Here is a 17,061-nt window from a genome sequence, read left to right as displayed (position 1 = left end):
AGAGGGGACAGCGGTCCTCCCGGTCTCAGCTCCAGGGAGGGTTGGGCTGCCGGGAAGGCAGGCCTTACAGGCCTTCTGGGCCTCAGGCAGCCCTCGGCTCAGAACCTCCATCCTCAGCCCTCCACCTTGCCTGCCACCCTCTGCAACCTCCATGGGCCAGAACTGTCCCCCACCTCGAGTAGAAGACCCTCCCAGTCCTCGAAGTCCATCGTCTTCTCTTCTTGCTTTACTTGCTCCATCTGACATTTGAGATGCTTACTCTCTCCTGTCAAGTGCATGAGGATTTATGTATTCCAGTTACTGCTGGACCCCAGTGTCCAGCCTGGTGCCTGACATATAACGTATGCTAAATCCTTTCAGTCATGATTATATAAGTAAGTATTGCTGGGAGAATCCATTCGGAAAGCCGGGGCATGTGCTCAGGGCTGTTATTGACTCCTGGATTGCACAAACTCACCATTCTGCTTCGGGGCATCTGGGAGTCCCTGCCCAAGGGGTCACCCAGCACCCCACATTTTCTCTGAGTTCCAGGCCCCAAATGGCAGGGGTCTCAGACTTCTTTATTCTCAGGCCTGTCGTCACGCATGTGGGCTGTCCCCAGTGGGCCCCTCAGCCACCGCGTCTAGGTTCCTGGCAGGACCACCAGGGCAGGCCCCCCTTCCTTTAGCCCCAGGACTCCCCAAGGTGCTTGCTGAGTCTAGGGTCCTGCTGAGACCACCGGGACAGGCCCCCTTCTCTACCCCCCAGCCTCCTCAAGGTCTTTGCTTCCTTTCCTGCCTCTGCTCTTAATTGAGCTGATCTGTTATCAAACTTCAAAAGGCAGGAGGCGCCGTCCCTCCCTCCTGGGGGGCCTGGGCCTGACTCAGATTTCCCCAGTCCCGGCCTTGCGTCTTTGCTTAATTGAAGTATGATTTGCATAAAGTAAAAACATACAGATCTGAAACTTTCAGCTGGATGAGTTTGGACACATCCCTACACCTGTGTAGCCTCCACTCCGGTCAAGACCCCCCCAACCTCCGCCCCTCCTGTTCATATCAGCAGAGCCCAGTGAGGCTCATTCTAGAATGTCACACCCATGGGGTCTCCTGGAGGTGTTCTGAGTTTCAGTAGTCCCTTTTATTGCTGAGCAATGCTCTGTTGTACGTATGTACCCTGATTTGTCCATTCACATTGGGGTGATTTCTAGTTTTTGCTGATTATGAATACAGCTGCTATAAACTTTATTATAATTTGAGTGGACAGAGTTCTTCATTTCTGTTGGATAAATGGGAGAAAAATGGCTGGTTCAGAAATCAGATGACGATGCTGAGCTGGGTTCCCAGGGGCTGCGTCATTTCCTGCTTCCCCTGGGAACATGTGACTCCCCGTGTGTCCATCTTCCTGACAGCAGCCACGTCAGTGAGTGTGAAGCCGAATCTCCTGGTGGTTTGAATTTCTGTTTCCATGATGACCCCTGGGGCTTCCTAGGTGGCACTAGAGGTAAAGAACCTGCCTGCCAGTGCAGGAAACCTAAAAGGTGTGGGTTTGATCCCTGGGTCAGGGAGATCTCTTGGAGGAGGGTATGGTAACCCACTCCAGTATTCTTGCCTGGGAAACCCCATGGACAGAGGAGCCTGTGGATCTACAGTCCCTGGGATCGCAAGGAGTTGGACACGACTGAGCACTCACGCACCATGACCCACTGGACTGAGCATCTTCTCATGTGTGTGGATTCTTTTGTGAAGTGTCTGTTCAAGTCTTTTGCCCATTTATAAGCAGTGGATTGCTTATTGTGTGTTATTTTATTTTTCAGAGGGTGAAATTCGTGTTTTGTTGGGGTACAACTGACGTGTAACCCTGTATCAGGTTTGGGTACCCACCGGATGAGTCAGTGTTTGCAAACCCTGGCAGGCTCACTAGTATCCAGTCACCGTCCAGATTCTCACCTTCTTATCTCTGAGGTGTGGCCGGTTCCCCGGCAGATCCCTGTGCTGCTGACACTTTTCTCTGGTTGTGTCTTTTCCTAAGTGTCCCCTGTCTGTTTCTGCAGCCTTGTCTGCCATACCACACGGCTCCAGGGTTATGTGTGGTGTCCGTTTGATCCTTGCTCATAGCCAGGCTGTGGGAGGAGGGTCTCTGACCATGCAGCATCCCCACCCTGCCTCTCCAGGAAGCACAGTCACAGCTCTAAGCCCCCAACTTGGGGAAAAAACGGGGTGCTGGGTAAAGGAGCCCTGAGGATCAGGAGATGTGGTGGCCTTCTGTTGTCCCAGCAGCCCAGCAGCCCAGCTGTCTGGACTGACCCGGCTCCCTCACCTCATCTAATGAGAACCTGATTTTTGGGTACATGCCGTCATAACTGATAAATACAAAGTAACTTTTAAATCCCAGAAGTCATAGTGACTCTGGTGATTATGAATGTTCTGCGAAGGAAGCAACTATCATTATGTGTGGGGGATAGAGCTGGAGTTAGTGTTAGTGGCTAATCCACAATCTCAACTTGTGGGTGTCAAATGCACCCCTCCCGATCCCACAGGTTAAAGTTTGGGGAGTGGTCACGTCCCAGGGACCCTGTCCTGAGCCCGCCCCTCCCTCATCAGGGCCCGGGACACCCAGCCCGCTGTCCCCTCACAGGAGGAAGGGCGGCGGGGGACTGGCACTGGGCCTCCTCCTGCCACCTTGGAGGACGGGGCAGAGTTCCGCACACAGGCCCTCGGGGCCAAGTGAGAGGAAAAGATGGGCTTCAGCCCCTCCTCCCTGATGCTGACCCCCTCCTCAAGGTGCGAAGCAGCGTCCAGGACCTTTCAACCAGACGCTGGAGGTGGCACTCCCCCAGGGGTCTCTGGCACCCTCTGCTCACGGGTCAGGCACAGTCTTGACGCACCTGTGAACCTGCCTGGTGTCTGCACCACATAATCACCACCCAGGGCGACACAAAGGCCGCACAACCCCGCTTGGCTGGAGGCTCTGAACCACTTAGGATGGGACCACCACGGCTGGAGAAGGTGGACCCCGGCCATGAGCAGCCCTCAGGCCGCTACCCACACCGCCCTCTCCCGGGTGACTAGCTCAGGCCATCCCGGCAGCGGAAGCCTCTGATGGGGCCTGGGGGCTGCGGAGGAGGGTGCTGGCAGCCTCTCGAGTCTGTGGGCCTCAGGGCGACCACCTGTGCAGACGGAGCACCCCCCAGCTCACCACCCACACGGTCCCGCCCCTCTTCCTCTGCAGCCGCTTCCACCTGCCGGGCCGTGCTGCCCCCGCCCCTGTGCCAACCGGAGAGCCGCCACCCACCCTGGGGCTGCCACCTCCCCCTGCCCCACACTGAGCATGTGAGACCTGGAGGTTTTCCAGCTGTACTTGTACATCCCCAGGGGCCAGGGGGGTGGGAAGCGAGCCACCCACTCCCTGGCTTTTGATCCTGCCTCCAATTACAGGTCGAGCCTCCCAGTGCTTCCTGGGCCCCTCAGCGCCTGCCCTGAACCTGGGTCTTCCTTTTCCTGCCCAGGTGCCCAGGTCTTGAGACACCAGAACGCGGGACTCCCCCCACCACACACACCCCCAGTCACAGCTGCCCCTCAGGTACACCTCCTTGTGTGCAGGGAGCACTCCCGGGCGATCTTGCCCAACAAGGAGGCAGAAAGTTGGCTGGGGAACAAACGCGCAAATGTTCCTGCCGGCACCTGAGTACACACATGGGCACGTGTGCCCCACACATGCACTGTAAACCCCTGGCTTGCTGTCTTAAAAGAAGACGGTTTTCTTTCTTATGACAAATCACATCTAGGTAGTGACTTGACTTAGGCAGGCTGGCTGAAAGGGGTAACTGCTAGTAACTGAAAAGCTAGCTTAGTGTCTTTTAACAAATAGAATTTTTTTTTTTCTCAGCAAATACTAAGCGGAGGCTTTGTTTCAGGCATTCAGCAGTAACTGTTAATAACAATTTTGTTGGTCTCATACTCATGCCCATTGCTATATGGCTACAGAATGGCTGCCCCCACTCCAGCCATCACATCCATTCAAGGTGGGTAGGTTCGGTTTCTGACTGTACCTACTGGACTCCTAAGAAAAGAGAAACATATGTTCTAAGTGACAAGCACTGTCTCATTTAATCCTATGGCAATTCTATATGTGGGTGCTAATGTTATTACCATTTGAAGTCATGAAGAAACTGAAATTTAGAGGGAATATGGGCTGGTAAGTGGCAGAGTTGGAAATGAGTTTCAGCAAACGCAGGGAGATAGTGAAGGACATGGAAGCCTGGCATGTTGCAGTCCTTGGTATCGCAAAGAGTCGGGCATGACTTAGTGCCTGGGCAGCAGCAACAAATGGCAGAGTGTGGACCAGAGCCCACTTATCTCAATACAGCCTTTTCCTTCCACACACAGTCGAGTTAGGTTTGCTCCAGTGGAAATATAGAGCAAGTATTTCAGAACCTCTTTAAAAACTAAAATCTCCTTGGGGCTGGAGGAAGGAGTGGGAAGCAGGTGAGTGAGTGTGGGGCATTACCTGAACCCTGGGGTGGAGGGATGGGGCCTCTACCCACGTCTTGACTGGACAGCCCTGTGTCTCCAGCTGGAAGGCATCCTGCCACCCCACCTTCCCCCAGTGATCTCTTGTTTCTGGGAAACAATCTGTCTACTCAGCCCTGTCGTCCCAGTCCATCCAGCCACAGCTGGAGGTGGGAGCTCTTTACAGCAGCAGATGGAGGGACAGCTGGGGCTGGGGGGGTCAGCGCTTGCTTAGTTTTCTAAACATTTGTTCAGTCTCTCAGTCATGTCTGACTCTTTGCGACCCCATGGACTGCAGCACCAGGCTTCCCTGTCCTACACCATCTCCCAGAGCTTGCTCAAACTCAAGTCCATTGATTTGGTGATGCCATCCAACCGTCTCATCTTCTGTTGTCCCCTTCTTCTGCTGCATTCAATCTTTCCCAGCATCAGGGTCTTTTCCAATGAGTCGGCTCTTCACATCAGGTGGCCAAAGTAATGGAGCTTCAGCTTCAGCATTAGTCCCTCCATTGAATATTCAGGACTGATTTCCTTTAAGATTGACTGATTTGATTTCCTTGCAGTCCAAGGGACTCTCAAGAATCTTCTGCAACACCACAGTTAAAAGCATCAATTCTTTGGTGCTCAACTTTCTTTATGTGGTCCAACTCTCACATCCATGCATGACTACTGGGAAAACCATAGTTTTGACTACATGGACGTTTGCCAGCAAAGTAATGTCTCTACTTTTTAATACTGTGTCTAGGTTTGTCATAGCTTTTCTCCCAAGGAGTAAGAGTCTTTTAATTTCATGGCTGCAGTCTCCATCTGCAGTGATTTTGGAGCCCAAGAAAATAAAGTCTATCACTGTTTCCCCATCTATTTGCCATTAAGTGATGGGACTGGATGTCATTATCTTAGAGGCAGAAATCATGAAAATCTATGACCTCTGGAGTGAGTCCGTTTCCAGCAAAATTCTGGTGTGGATTTTTAAACAGGTTTAAATTGAGCCAAAATCAACTGGCTTTCTGAGCATAGCTGTCTGGGGTGTAAGACTTCTGTGGGGTGCATTTGATGGATGGATGTACCCAGAGAACCAGGGTTGCTCCCATAGAAGCTCTGTATTGATCCAGTTCCACTGAACACTTTTTAATCAATAATCTCAGGGAAGACGTAGACAGGATGCCTTAGAAATTACCAAGAACACAAACCTGGGAGGGCTCTCTTATGAGTAGGATACAAAGTAAAATTTCAAAAGACTTGAAAGACAGGTGCCTTGGGGCTTAAATAAATTAAAAAGGAATCTGATAGGATTCATGTACTGTCTATAACTTAGGTTCAAAGCCTGAACAGATATGCGCAGGCCCAGGGGTCCTGGTCCCCCCTGAGATGGAAGGCAGAAGGCGGGGTCAACCACAGACCACGGAGCAAAGGTGGCTCCCGAAGTGTGACACAGCCGCAGAGATAGGAGGCATCCTCAGCGGAGTCTGTCCTCTGTCTGCAAGCTGTGGCTAGTCTCCAGTGTTCCAGCTCCTGGTCTGACGGGGTTCCACATTCACTCTTGCTAGTCACCCTTTCTGGACTGCACATCCACTGGCTTTCTGTAGGCCTTTGACTATTTACAGAGCCCCAACTAAGTCAACCCTGAATTTTTGCTCCTGTTTTCATGCTTCTGGAATGGATGCCATGAGCCTTCATCCCCAACCCCTGGTCCACCCATACTGGCCATGTCACTGCAGCCCCAGGTGTCAGGACCAGCTTGAAGTAACCGAGCTGGGGAAGGCCAGACACCTGTGGTCCTTGGCCTGGAAAGGAGTAGGGGCTACTGGGGGTCCAGGGGCTATTTAAAAATCATGAGTTTCTGACACCGCATGGTTACAAACAGAAGCACAAGGAGTTGGTGGGAAGTGGTGGAGACCCAGGGCCTCGAGCAGAAGGGAAGTGCTACACGCTGTCACTGGGGGGGATGGGGGGGTAGGCAGTGAGGGGGGCGAGGTTGGGTTCTGCCGTCAAGGGACCTGATGTCTGACATTGTGGTTCTTCCTGTCCCCAGCTGCTCTGGGGAAGGCCTGGGTCCTGGGTGTCCCACCCCTGCCGCACTGACCCCTCTCTCTGCCCCGCCTTCCCCCTCGTGATGCTGTGATGGGAGCCTCGGCTGGGAACTGGCCAGGACTCCGAGATGAACGAGGAGGTGACTCTGGATGAGCCTTAAAGGAAGGAGGGTCAGTGGGTGATGAGGCGAGCCCTGCCCCTCTGTCTGGAGCCCAGTGTCACACTCAGGACCTTGGCCATGTCTGGGGATGCTGGGTCATTGTTAACTGGGTGCAGGTGCTGCCGGCACGTGACGGGTGGGGGGCAGGAGCGTCCAGGAGGGGCCCCGGGTGTTAGTTACCCGCAGAGGTAGGTGTACACGTGGGGAATGAGTGTGGTCACTGTTGTGTCTCCAGCACCCAGAACAGGAGTCGGTACAAGAGATGCTCTGTGAATGTTGAATGAGCAGGTTCTGGCACATACACAGCACTTGGTAAATATTCACATGTTATTTCTGACGGGTTCATGGAATTTCCAAGCCTAAGGCTTTCTGAATGGCCTCTGCCTGTCTCCTGGGTGGTGTGGTCAAGTGGGCAGGTGCTGGACCGGTCTGGACTCGGCTCAGCTGCAGGAGCTGTGTGTCTCTGGGCCAGTTCCTTGGCCTCTCTGATATTTTATTCCCTCAGCCACTGGGTGGAATCAAATTTGCTTTTCTCTTTAATCTGTCAGATTATGGGATGAGCAGATATGATCCTGTGTCAAAATGCTGTCAGCAACAAATACCTTCAAATCACTGCCTTTACAAGGTGCCTTCTGCAAAGTGGAAATCTCACTAATGTCACCACTGTGGACACCCACAGTGCTCAGGGGCCTGTTCCTTATAACTCAGAGGGCCCCCTTTCGACAGGCATTTTGAGAGGAGAAGCAGAAGGCCCTTAAGACACATTGCAGGTGTCTCACTCATCAGCTGTTGCATTTAAAATTCAGGCAATATGCTCAGGATAGTGCTAATGAATTTCCTATCTTGAGTAGATTTTCTCAGATGGACATAAAATAAAGTAATCAAAGAAAAACCCAATGGAACAGCTAAAAAACATGCAAGGTGGGGACTGTGAGTCCAAGGCCTGGACCTCTAGCTGGCCCCACGGCTGCCTCGGGCTGAGGACCCTGGTGTTTCATTTGGACAAGTGTCTCATGGAGGGATCATATTTCTTCTGAACGAAACATCAAAGGACACGGCCAAAGTGCCAGCACACAGTGATCTGCAAACACGTGCCCAAGGGAGTAGGGGCCCCCTCCCTCAGGGACTGGGACCCAGGGAGCGTGGTGCCTGCTGGCCCTGAACCTGGCCTCACACTTGCGTGAGACTGTGGTAAGACCTATGACACCAAAGCGGGGGCAGTGTGCTCATGCCAGAGCCAGGGTCTCAGCCCCACCCTCTCCTCAGTGGGGATTAGACCTGAAACAGCCTTGGAAACGTGGTGAATGTAAATATTACCTGCCTGGCAACACCATTCACATCTTCACTTCTGCTTCTGGGAGTCATGTTGTTTCCTTGAGGCACTAGTTCGTTCATTCATCCAACAGTTATTTATTAGATTCTAACTACTGCTGGGCAGAGTCTGACACAACTGAAGCAACTTAGCATGCACGCACACTGCTGGACGGTACTGAGTTCCCATAATCTTGTGGAAAACCAGACAAGTAACAAGTAAGTGGTGTAACTTGAGGGTCATAGTGTTAATATTGTTAAATGTCCATACTGCCTAAAGCAATGTACAGATTCAAGGCCGTCTCTATCAAAATTCCAATGATGTATTTCATTGAAATAGAAAAACAATCTTAAAAGATCAGGAAAGAACTCAAATAGCCAAATCAATCTTGAGAAAGAAGAACAAATCTGGAGGTATCCCATACCATGATTTGAAACTACACTACAAAGCCATCATAATCAAAAACAATATATGCTGGCATAAAAACAGACACATAGATGAATGGAACAGAATAGTGAGCCTGGAAATAAACCCACATATATATGGTCACTTAATCTATGACAAAGAAGGCAAGAATATACAATAGAGAAAGAACAATCTTGTCAATAAGTGGTATTAGAAATTTGCTACTTGCAAAGAGATGAAACTGGACACTGTCTGACGTCACAACAAAATTAACTCAAAATTGATCAAAGTCTTGAACATAAGCCATGAAGCCATAAGACACCTAGAAGGAAACACAGGCAGTAAGGTCCTTGACATCAGTCTTGCTGATGACTTTTTAAATTTAACATCAAAAGAACAGGCAACAAACAAATATAAACAAGTGGGAATATACCAAACTAAAAATCTGCACAGCAAAGGAAACCACCACCAAAATGAAGAGGCAACCTACCTAACTGAAGAAAAATATACATATAAATGGGCAGAATGTTGGGATAGACATTTTTCCAAGAAGATGTATAGTCAACAGGCACACGAATGGAGGTTCAATGTCGGAGGGGCTGATCACCAGCGAAATGCAAGTCCAAACCACAGTGAGGTATTACCTCACAGTTGTCAGGACAGCCATCACCAACAAGACAAGAAATAACAAATGCTGCTGAGGATTCGAAGAAAAGGGACCCCCCTCCACTTGGCGGGGATGTGACTTAGTGCAGCCACTATGGAAAAGGTATGGAGGTCCCTCCAAAAATTAAAAACGGAACTCCCGTATGATCCAGAATTTCTACTTCTGGGTATTTATCTGAAGAAAACAAAAATACTAACTTGAGAAGATACATGCACCGCCTTGCCCCGCAATGTTCATCATAGCACTATTTATAATAGTGAGGACATGGAAGCAACCTAAGTGCCCATCAAGGGATAATGAATAAAGAAAATATGGTAGCTGTACATAAAATGCAGTGTTATTCAGCCACAAAAAGGAGGAAGTTCTGCCATTTGTGACAACTTGGATGGCTCTAGGGGTGTTAGGCTAAGAGAAATGTCAGGGCCCTTTCGCAGTAGACAGTTGAGTCTCACAGCAAAGTTACTGCACACTCATGATCTTGAGAAACATTGAGTTTCACCATTTTTGCACTGGTCTTATGCTCTGGGCAGCCTTAAACCATTGCATAATGGCTGCAAAGCAGAGCTCTATAGCCCTTTAGAGGTCAAGTTCCTGGTACAGCTGCCCAGAAAGTCACCTTGCTCCACAGGTGAGCTCCGACGGTGACTTCTGTCGCCTCTCAAAGACCCCCCTTGTCCTTCTTCTAAGGGAAAATCTGCAGTGAAAGGAACACAAAGAGAAAATGAACCAGCCAGGTGCCTGCATGTCCTTACTTCTCGGGAATTCTACCTTCAGGTTCATGTCAACCAAATTCATACGTTAAAAAGATCCAGCAAGTCTCTCTTTGGTGAGAAGGGGAAATTTGGAGACTGCAGAATTAAGATTTTCATATGAAAAAGGCACCTGCCACTCATGCATTTTCTGAAAGTTGCCATGAATCTCTCAGGAAATCAAGACGCTCATATTCCCTCTGTGGGTGAGGATGCCATCAGTGTGAACAGCCAGATGGAGCCGAACTCCACATCCTTCACCTTCCTGAAGTTTCTACACACTGGCCCGAGACCACATTGAGGTTGGCCGTGGCCTTGCTATCCCTGTCGGCTTCTAAGAGGCTGCAGCTTAAAAAAAAAAAAAAAAAAAGAGGCTGTGGCTTCTCATCTCTGTCTCCTGCAGGGGTGAGGGCTGAGGGCTGAGGGGGGTGACCTAGATGTTGTCAGAATCTTGCCAGGGATGTTTAAGATCAGAATGAGCTGAGGCCTGTGAAACCATGAAGACGAACACAAGAGGGCTTTCCTAAGACTTGAGGGCAGGAGAAGGGCCCACAGCTTGTCCTCAGAGGAGGACCATTTGGCACAGAAGGACCCTTCTCATGGATTTTCTCGGCTTCTCTACATAGGAGCGAGGTCTCTAAATGATGAAGGAAGAAGGGACCCTGGTATGAGAAGCCAGGGCCCAGGGCAGCAGAGATGGCAGCTGCGAACTGGGTACCTCTAGGACTATGGCAATTCCAGCCCAGTATCATGACGCATGGACCAGAGCCAGACCTCCTTGTGCCCACCTGGGGGCTCGTTAAATAGCCAGTCAGGTGACGCCCTGGAAAGAAGAAGAGAATCTGCAAAGCAGAGGCAAAGAGAATGCCCTGAATTTTAACCAGAAGAAGAGTTGGGTTTGGGGAATTTCCTCACGTTTCCTGCCAGACAGGAGCTCAGTCTCGATCTCAGAATCACTCGAGATGGTATCTTCCTCAGGGAGGGCGTCCCCCAGGGGCACCTGACCACAGGGAATTGGCTGCGCAAGCATCAGAGGTGGGGGCAGGGAGGTGGCTGCTCCACCCTGAGCTCTGCCAATTACCGGGAACGATATCACTGGGATGAAGATGTGAGAGAGCCCACACTGGGCACTTCATCCATAGTATTTATGTGGTTGCTAAGCACGAAACAATGTTAAAAAGATGAAAATGAAGACATGGAAGCAGAAATGGCATCCAACCAAAGCATGAGCCCCAGGAACCACCCCCCAACAGCCCCCCCAGCCCCCCTAGTCCCCTCCCGCCCACAGAGAGGGCACAGAGAGGCCTGAGGAGAGGCTGTGGTGTGGGGCTCTGACCCTGAGGATCTGATTTAATTCAGGACCTTGATGGCTTCTTAAAATGGCATTTGTGTCTAACTGCAGGTGACCCAGGTTAGTGCAGGCGAGCAATGGCTCCCAGGCAGGCTGACAGGAAATCCAGGAGTGAATGGGCTTCCTGCAACCTGTTATGCTTTGCGTTGCAGATTTAATTAAATTGCTTCCTTCAAATGCAGCCCACTGCTGATTAATAGAAGTATGTTTTCTATTTACACGAATGTGGATTCTTACCTTCTCATTGTACTTTACAGGCAAAAGAAGACTTCATAAATGTGGGTGCAAATTATATTTAACTCGTATCAATAGATTAGAGATTCGTTTCAGCTAATCCTGATGCAATTAGGTGAACTTAAAAGGATATTGAATCAATTTTCTTTTCCTGAAGACAGTAGTCTTGGAATGAATCAAAAATTTTTCTGTGGTCCTTCTGTTCTCATCATCATAAAAAGAACTTTTGATCTTTAATTCTGCCACCACATACTCGGAGAATTGAGCAAAGAGTTCCATAGCCCCCCTTTCCTTGGCTCTGTGCCAAAAGTTCTTTACAAAAGGCTCTGAACGTAGTACCTCTCTGCTCCTGAGGATTCCAGGATGGTCCTTGCACCGTCGCTTTTTTCTGTCTTGTTTGTGACAACCGGCCAGACCATAGAGTGGGAAAACAGGACTCTGATGCACAGGGCATTTCTGTACAACAGACAGAAGGTGGATGATAAATGAAGGCCTACAGGGATGGTTTTCCTCCTAGAGTGCCTGGAAGCAGGGTTCACTGCTTCCTTCAAGAAGTAGCACTGGCTCCACGTGGACAGGCAGTGGACCAGCACGCTGGGAGTTACAATAGGGCCTGCCTGACCCTAAACGCCTGACATGGGCAGCTGGCATTTGTCGGAGTTCTGAGTGTCCACGTCCCAGTCCTGCGGCCCCTAGAGATGCTTAGGTGCTTGAGGGCTTCCTCCCACGCCATGCTCAGACCCCAACCCACAGAATAATTCCTGGGACTGAGACTAACTCTCCCAACCCGGTGTTGGCAGCGAGTAGAACGTGTGTTGCTAGGATCACAGGCTTGGTGCTGTGGGTACCTGCAGGATAACTGGCTCACAGTGGCCAGTACAGGGTTCCCTCCACCTGTGATCTGCTGGTCAGCGTGGGCTGGCGGTTACTGGAAGGTTGGGCATGGGATGGTCTTGGGAGGCAGCTATCCACGCCTTCCTGCATCAGGTGAGATCAGGAACAGTTCATGTAGGAGGATGGAAGCAGAGGTGTGTGTGTGCTAAGTTGTTGAGTCACGTGTGACTCTGTGCGACCCCATGGACTGTAGCCCACCGGGCTCCTCTGTCCATGGGATTGTCCCAGCAAGAATACTGGATTGGGTTGCCATGCCCTCCTCTAGGGGAATCTTTCCGATCCAGGGATCAAACCTGTGCCTCTTATGTCTCCTGCATTGGCAGGTTCTTTACCACCAGCGTCACCTGGAAAACCTGGAGCAGAGGTGATGTGTGTCATTAAGGCCTAGTCCTCCAGCTGCAGGGGGCTCTGAACCCCGAGTAGGCCAGGCAGCACCATGCAGGGTGTGGGTCCCACACCATCACCCCTACCACCTGGGACACTGCCCTACACACGAGTCAGAAGTGGACCTGCACTGTGTCCACCCACAGAAAACATGGTGTTTGTTTACTGCAGAAACCATCATTACCCTATCAAAAGCATACACAGTATGACTCTGTTACTGCTTGAATATTTTCATGCTGAGCTGAGAGACTTCCTGCTTTGCGGGCAGTCCACTCTGTTTCTGAGTTAATAGACCACCATTCCTCATCATGATCGAAATCCTGCCTCTCTCGACCTGTCACGTGGTGGCCCATTTTCTACACGTGGATCTGTACTTTCAGAGGTTTATGGGTTTTTTTTAATTTTTAAAAATTATTTTGATTTATCGATCCATTATTTATTTTTGGCTGTGCTGGGTCTTTGTCGCTGTGCAGGCTTTACTCTGGTTGCAGAGAGTGGGGGCTACTCTCTAGCTGTGGTACATGGGCTTCTCACTGCAGCGGCTTCTCTTGTTGCGGCGCACGAGCTCTAGAGCAGAGGCTCAGTAGTTGTGGCCCACGAGCTTAGCTGCTCCTCAGCATGTAGGATCTTCCTGGATCAGGGATCGAACCTGAATCTCCTGCATTGGCAGGTGGATTCTTTACCACTGAGCCACCAGGGAAGTCCTCAAAGGTTTATGTTTATTGATAACTGAAATACAGCTTTATTGTGGAAATTTAATGGCTGGGAATGCTATGACACACCCATTCCACCACTGAATATTTGAATATCAGACTGCAACCAGAGCTGGCTATGACTGACCCAGAGGGAAAGCTCACTGACTCTGTTCACAGTTTCTCCAGTAGCTCAGGGCCCGCCTCTGGAAGGAGGCTGCAAATCCACTGAGCTGGGAGAGGCTGTTCTCCCAGGAAAATCGACATTTCCATCATACGTTCTGACACCTCAATCCTGCCCCTCATCTGGAGGGGGCCTGCCTGTCTGCAGCTCTTCACACCGACGAGCTGCTGGGCCCACTGCTGGGTGAGCAGGGGCAGAGAGGGGCCTGTGTGACTTCTGAGGGGTTATGCTGCCCATGCCCCGCTCACTCCCAGGGACTGGTCACCATGGACCACACTGTAGGCCAGGCATGTGGGCCTCGTGGCCGAGCCAGGGAGAGAAGTTGCCCCACTAAGCCCAAGGGACAGATCTGTGAGCAGGATAAATGGTGTCCTGGTTTCAAGCCTCTAAGTTTGGGCTGTTTTCCACGTGGTGCAGACACTGGACCACACACTGGATCACAACTGATGTCCTGATGCCCCAGGACAGCCTACATAGACAGTGAGTGTCCATCCCGGGCCTACCAGGAGGATTCTTAGCAGAAAACAAATCAAAGTCTGGGTTTCAAGTGTTCCTAGTCTGCGGTCAGCGTCCGCACTCATTCCTTGCTGCCTGGGGAAGAGGATGCAGGCACCCTGAACGGGAAGCTGGAGGGACTTCACAGTATCACTGAAGAGGATGGTGTGGATGGAGGCCCGAGCTGGTCTGGCCCCTGGGCTGCAGGAGCGGGTGTGAGACTGGAGGGGAGACATCCTGAGAAGCCGTCAGTGAGTCTCTCTGAGTCCCCGCTGCTTTTCGGGAACTTCTTCGGGAAGCCTCATCCCAAGCACATGTGAGGCTGTGACCCCATTTTTGCAGAAGGGTCCCCAATCCCTCCTCCCTCCATAAGTGAGTGGTGTGTCCTGTCCACAGAGGCACATACAGGCCTTCAACATGCTTTTTACCCAGAAGGTCCACGTGTTTCACCGCAGCTCAGATTAGAAAGATGCTTGGCAGAGCCACACAATCCTAATCTTTCCTTGGAAGGAGGCGAGCATTATCTTACCTGAGAAAAGGCTCCATTTTTCTTCTTTGTGAGATTGATTCTTCTACATTAGCACTATGTCTTTCATAAGCATTTCACATTTTTCTAGAAAACACATCAGTATCATTTATAATTGACAGCCTCCCCTTGGGTGATCTAAGACGTACTTCTGCCAAGACATGGATTCAGATATTAAATATTAGTCAATGTCAATTATGCTGTGATTATTCAGGAAGATTTTCTTTATATTCAATTTTCATTCATTTCGCCTATGACTGTAATTTAAACATGGGAGTTTCTTTATCGGGTTAAACGTGTCCCTGTGCTTTAGCTGATGGCACACAGCTTCAAGTATCTTTGAGATCTGGGGCCAGACTGAAATAAAGTGTTATGTCTCCAGATTGCAGGAGAATCTATTATAATTCTTTTGAAGGCTGTGAACAAAACACAGGCAATGGCAGGATTATTTTTAATCCCTGAAAGCACTTGCAATATTTCTGTCCCAGTGCTATGGAAACTGCTGGCGGGGAGAAGCCCCGCCTGTGAGCGGTGGTCCTTCCTGCAGAGCGGAGGCAATTCTGACTTGTTTATTTAACTGAATGGCCTGCTCTGTCAGTTTGAGCAATTCACTCAAGGCCCTCCTGGATCGAAACTGAGGGAAGCCCAGAGTCTGGTCTGGACCCCTCTCTGTGTCACCCACGAATCCCCACCCCGAGGGGCAGGCTCCCTTTCCGTGGCAGTCACCCAGCAGGACCCAGCCTGTCTGGGTTCTGGCGTCACCCTCTCTTACACCTGGCTCAGCGGGGAAGACCCTGAGATATTCTGAGGCCAGTCCCTGACCACAGCCACCTTCAGGAAGCAGGGTTCCCGGGGGCACCTCCTGGAATCATCCTCACTTGGACCATGGTCCCCAGATGTTAGGCCGGGCAGGGAGGGGCAGTCTTCTAGCCTCGGCCACGTGCTCACTGGGTCGGCTATCCATGAGCACCAAGACCTGAGCTTCAGACCGTCCTTGCTGCTTCTTGCAGGGTCACCTCTCCATCCACCAGCCTTCAGTCTGAAAGTATCCTGGTGAGAGCTTGAGAGGACTGGAAACCAACTCAGCCTCTTGCTCGATGTCCCCAAAGATTTGGGGGAAGCGACTCCTGTCGGGTCAGAGTCGCCCCAGCAGTGACGGCTCCCTCTCACCTGCCTGTAGCTCAGGTGTCTCTTCCCAGCAGAGACGCCCCAGCCTCCCTCCACCATGGCCCTCGGAGTGGCTCCTCTGCTTTAAGCAGCTCACATTCTGCCAAGCCAGGTGTCTAGGTGTCCCAAGGTAAGGAAGCAAACATGGGCTTCTGCAGAGCAAGGACGCATCCTGACCTTGGACTAATGATATTTACATTGAAACTACGTGGAGCCACGGCCTCAGACATAAACACCAGCACATGTCCCGTGAACCCAAGACGGATGCTCTGTCATCCCCTCTGCATCATTTGCGAAGCACTCCTCACACCTGTGAGCATTTTGCCACCTGCAGATGGACCGTGTCGCAGTGACTGAGCGTACCCCCTGCCACAGGCTCCCCGGCCTCATCCTCATCCTCATCCTCTGAGCAGAAGGCAGGAAGATTCTTCCCTTCCAGATCCAAGGAAGGAACGCAGCTTCCTCTTCTCACTCGCGGCCTCATCCATCACCTCCAGGAAAATCTCTCCCATTCCTGCACGCCAGGCTCCGACTTCCCTCCAGAGTTCTGTTCACATCACTGTGCCTCCGGGGCTGCCAGCACTTCAGACTCGTGCCTGAAATAAGACCGGCTGTCTGGCTTCTTATCTTGGCCCCTGTGCTCTGCTGAGGGTCTTGATGGTGCCTCCCACCCCTTCCCTCATTCCTCCCTGGCCAGCAGAGGTGTCTCTTTCCTCTGGTGTGCACAGCACCTGCTTGCTTGTGGGGAGGATGCAAGCTTCAATCCAGTCATGCAGGAGCACGGATTCAGGAAAGGGAGACAGAGCATCTGTTCTGCATGGGAGAGAGGATAAGGTTAAAGGAGGAGCAGGTATCCAGGGAAATGGGAGGGAAGGGGCTGATGGTTACAGGCTGCCCACCCTTCACCTGGCATTCAGCACCTGCTTTGGTTTCAGTTTCCCCAGAAGCAGGTCCTCAGGGCAGGTCTGGGGGCATGTGGCTTGTTTGGGAGGGGAGCCCAGGAAGCTATAGCAGGAGAAGAAGGATACAAGCAGAGTAGTCAGCCAATAAAGAGTTCCCTGGCCAGCAAAGCTCCATGCCTCCGGGCACTCAGGCACCATACAGTGTTGTCTCTCCCAAGGCCAAGAAAACTGTCCTGCCATCCAGGATCATACCTGGCGTTTGGAGCCTCTGCCTCTGCCCAGCGCAGAGAGCCCAGTGCTGGGCTTGGGCCGGGTGTTGGGGGGGAGAGTGACCTCGGGACCCCACCACACCTGCACTGTGTCTCTAGGGGCCCCATCAAGCAGTAAGGCAGGTGGTCTTGCCTCACTAGCAATGGACAGC

This window comes from Odocoileus virginianus, chromosome 2 (genome assembly GCF_023699985.2).
Source record: "Odocoileus virginianus isolate 20LAN1187 ecotype Illinois chromosome 2, Ovbor_1.2, whole genome shotgun sequence".
In the NCBI taxonomy this organism is placed as follows: domain Eukaryota; kingdom Metazoa; phylum Chordata; class Mammalia; order Artiodactyla; family Cervidae; genus Odocoileus; species Odocoileus virginianus.
This window is presented reverse-complemented; position numbering follows the sequence as displayed.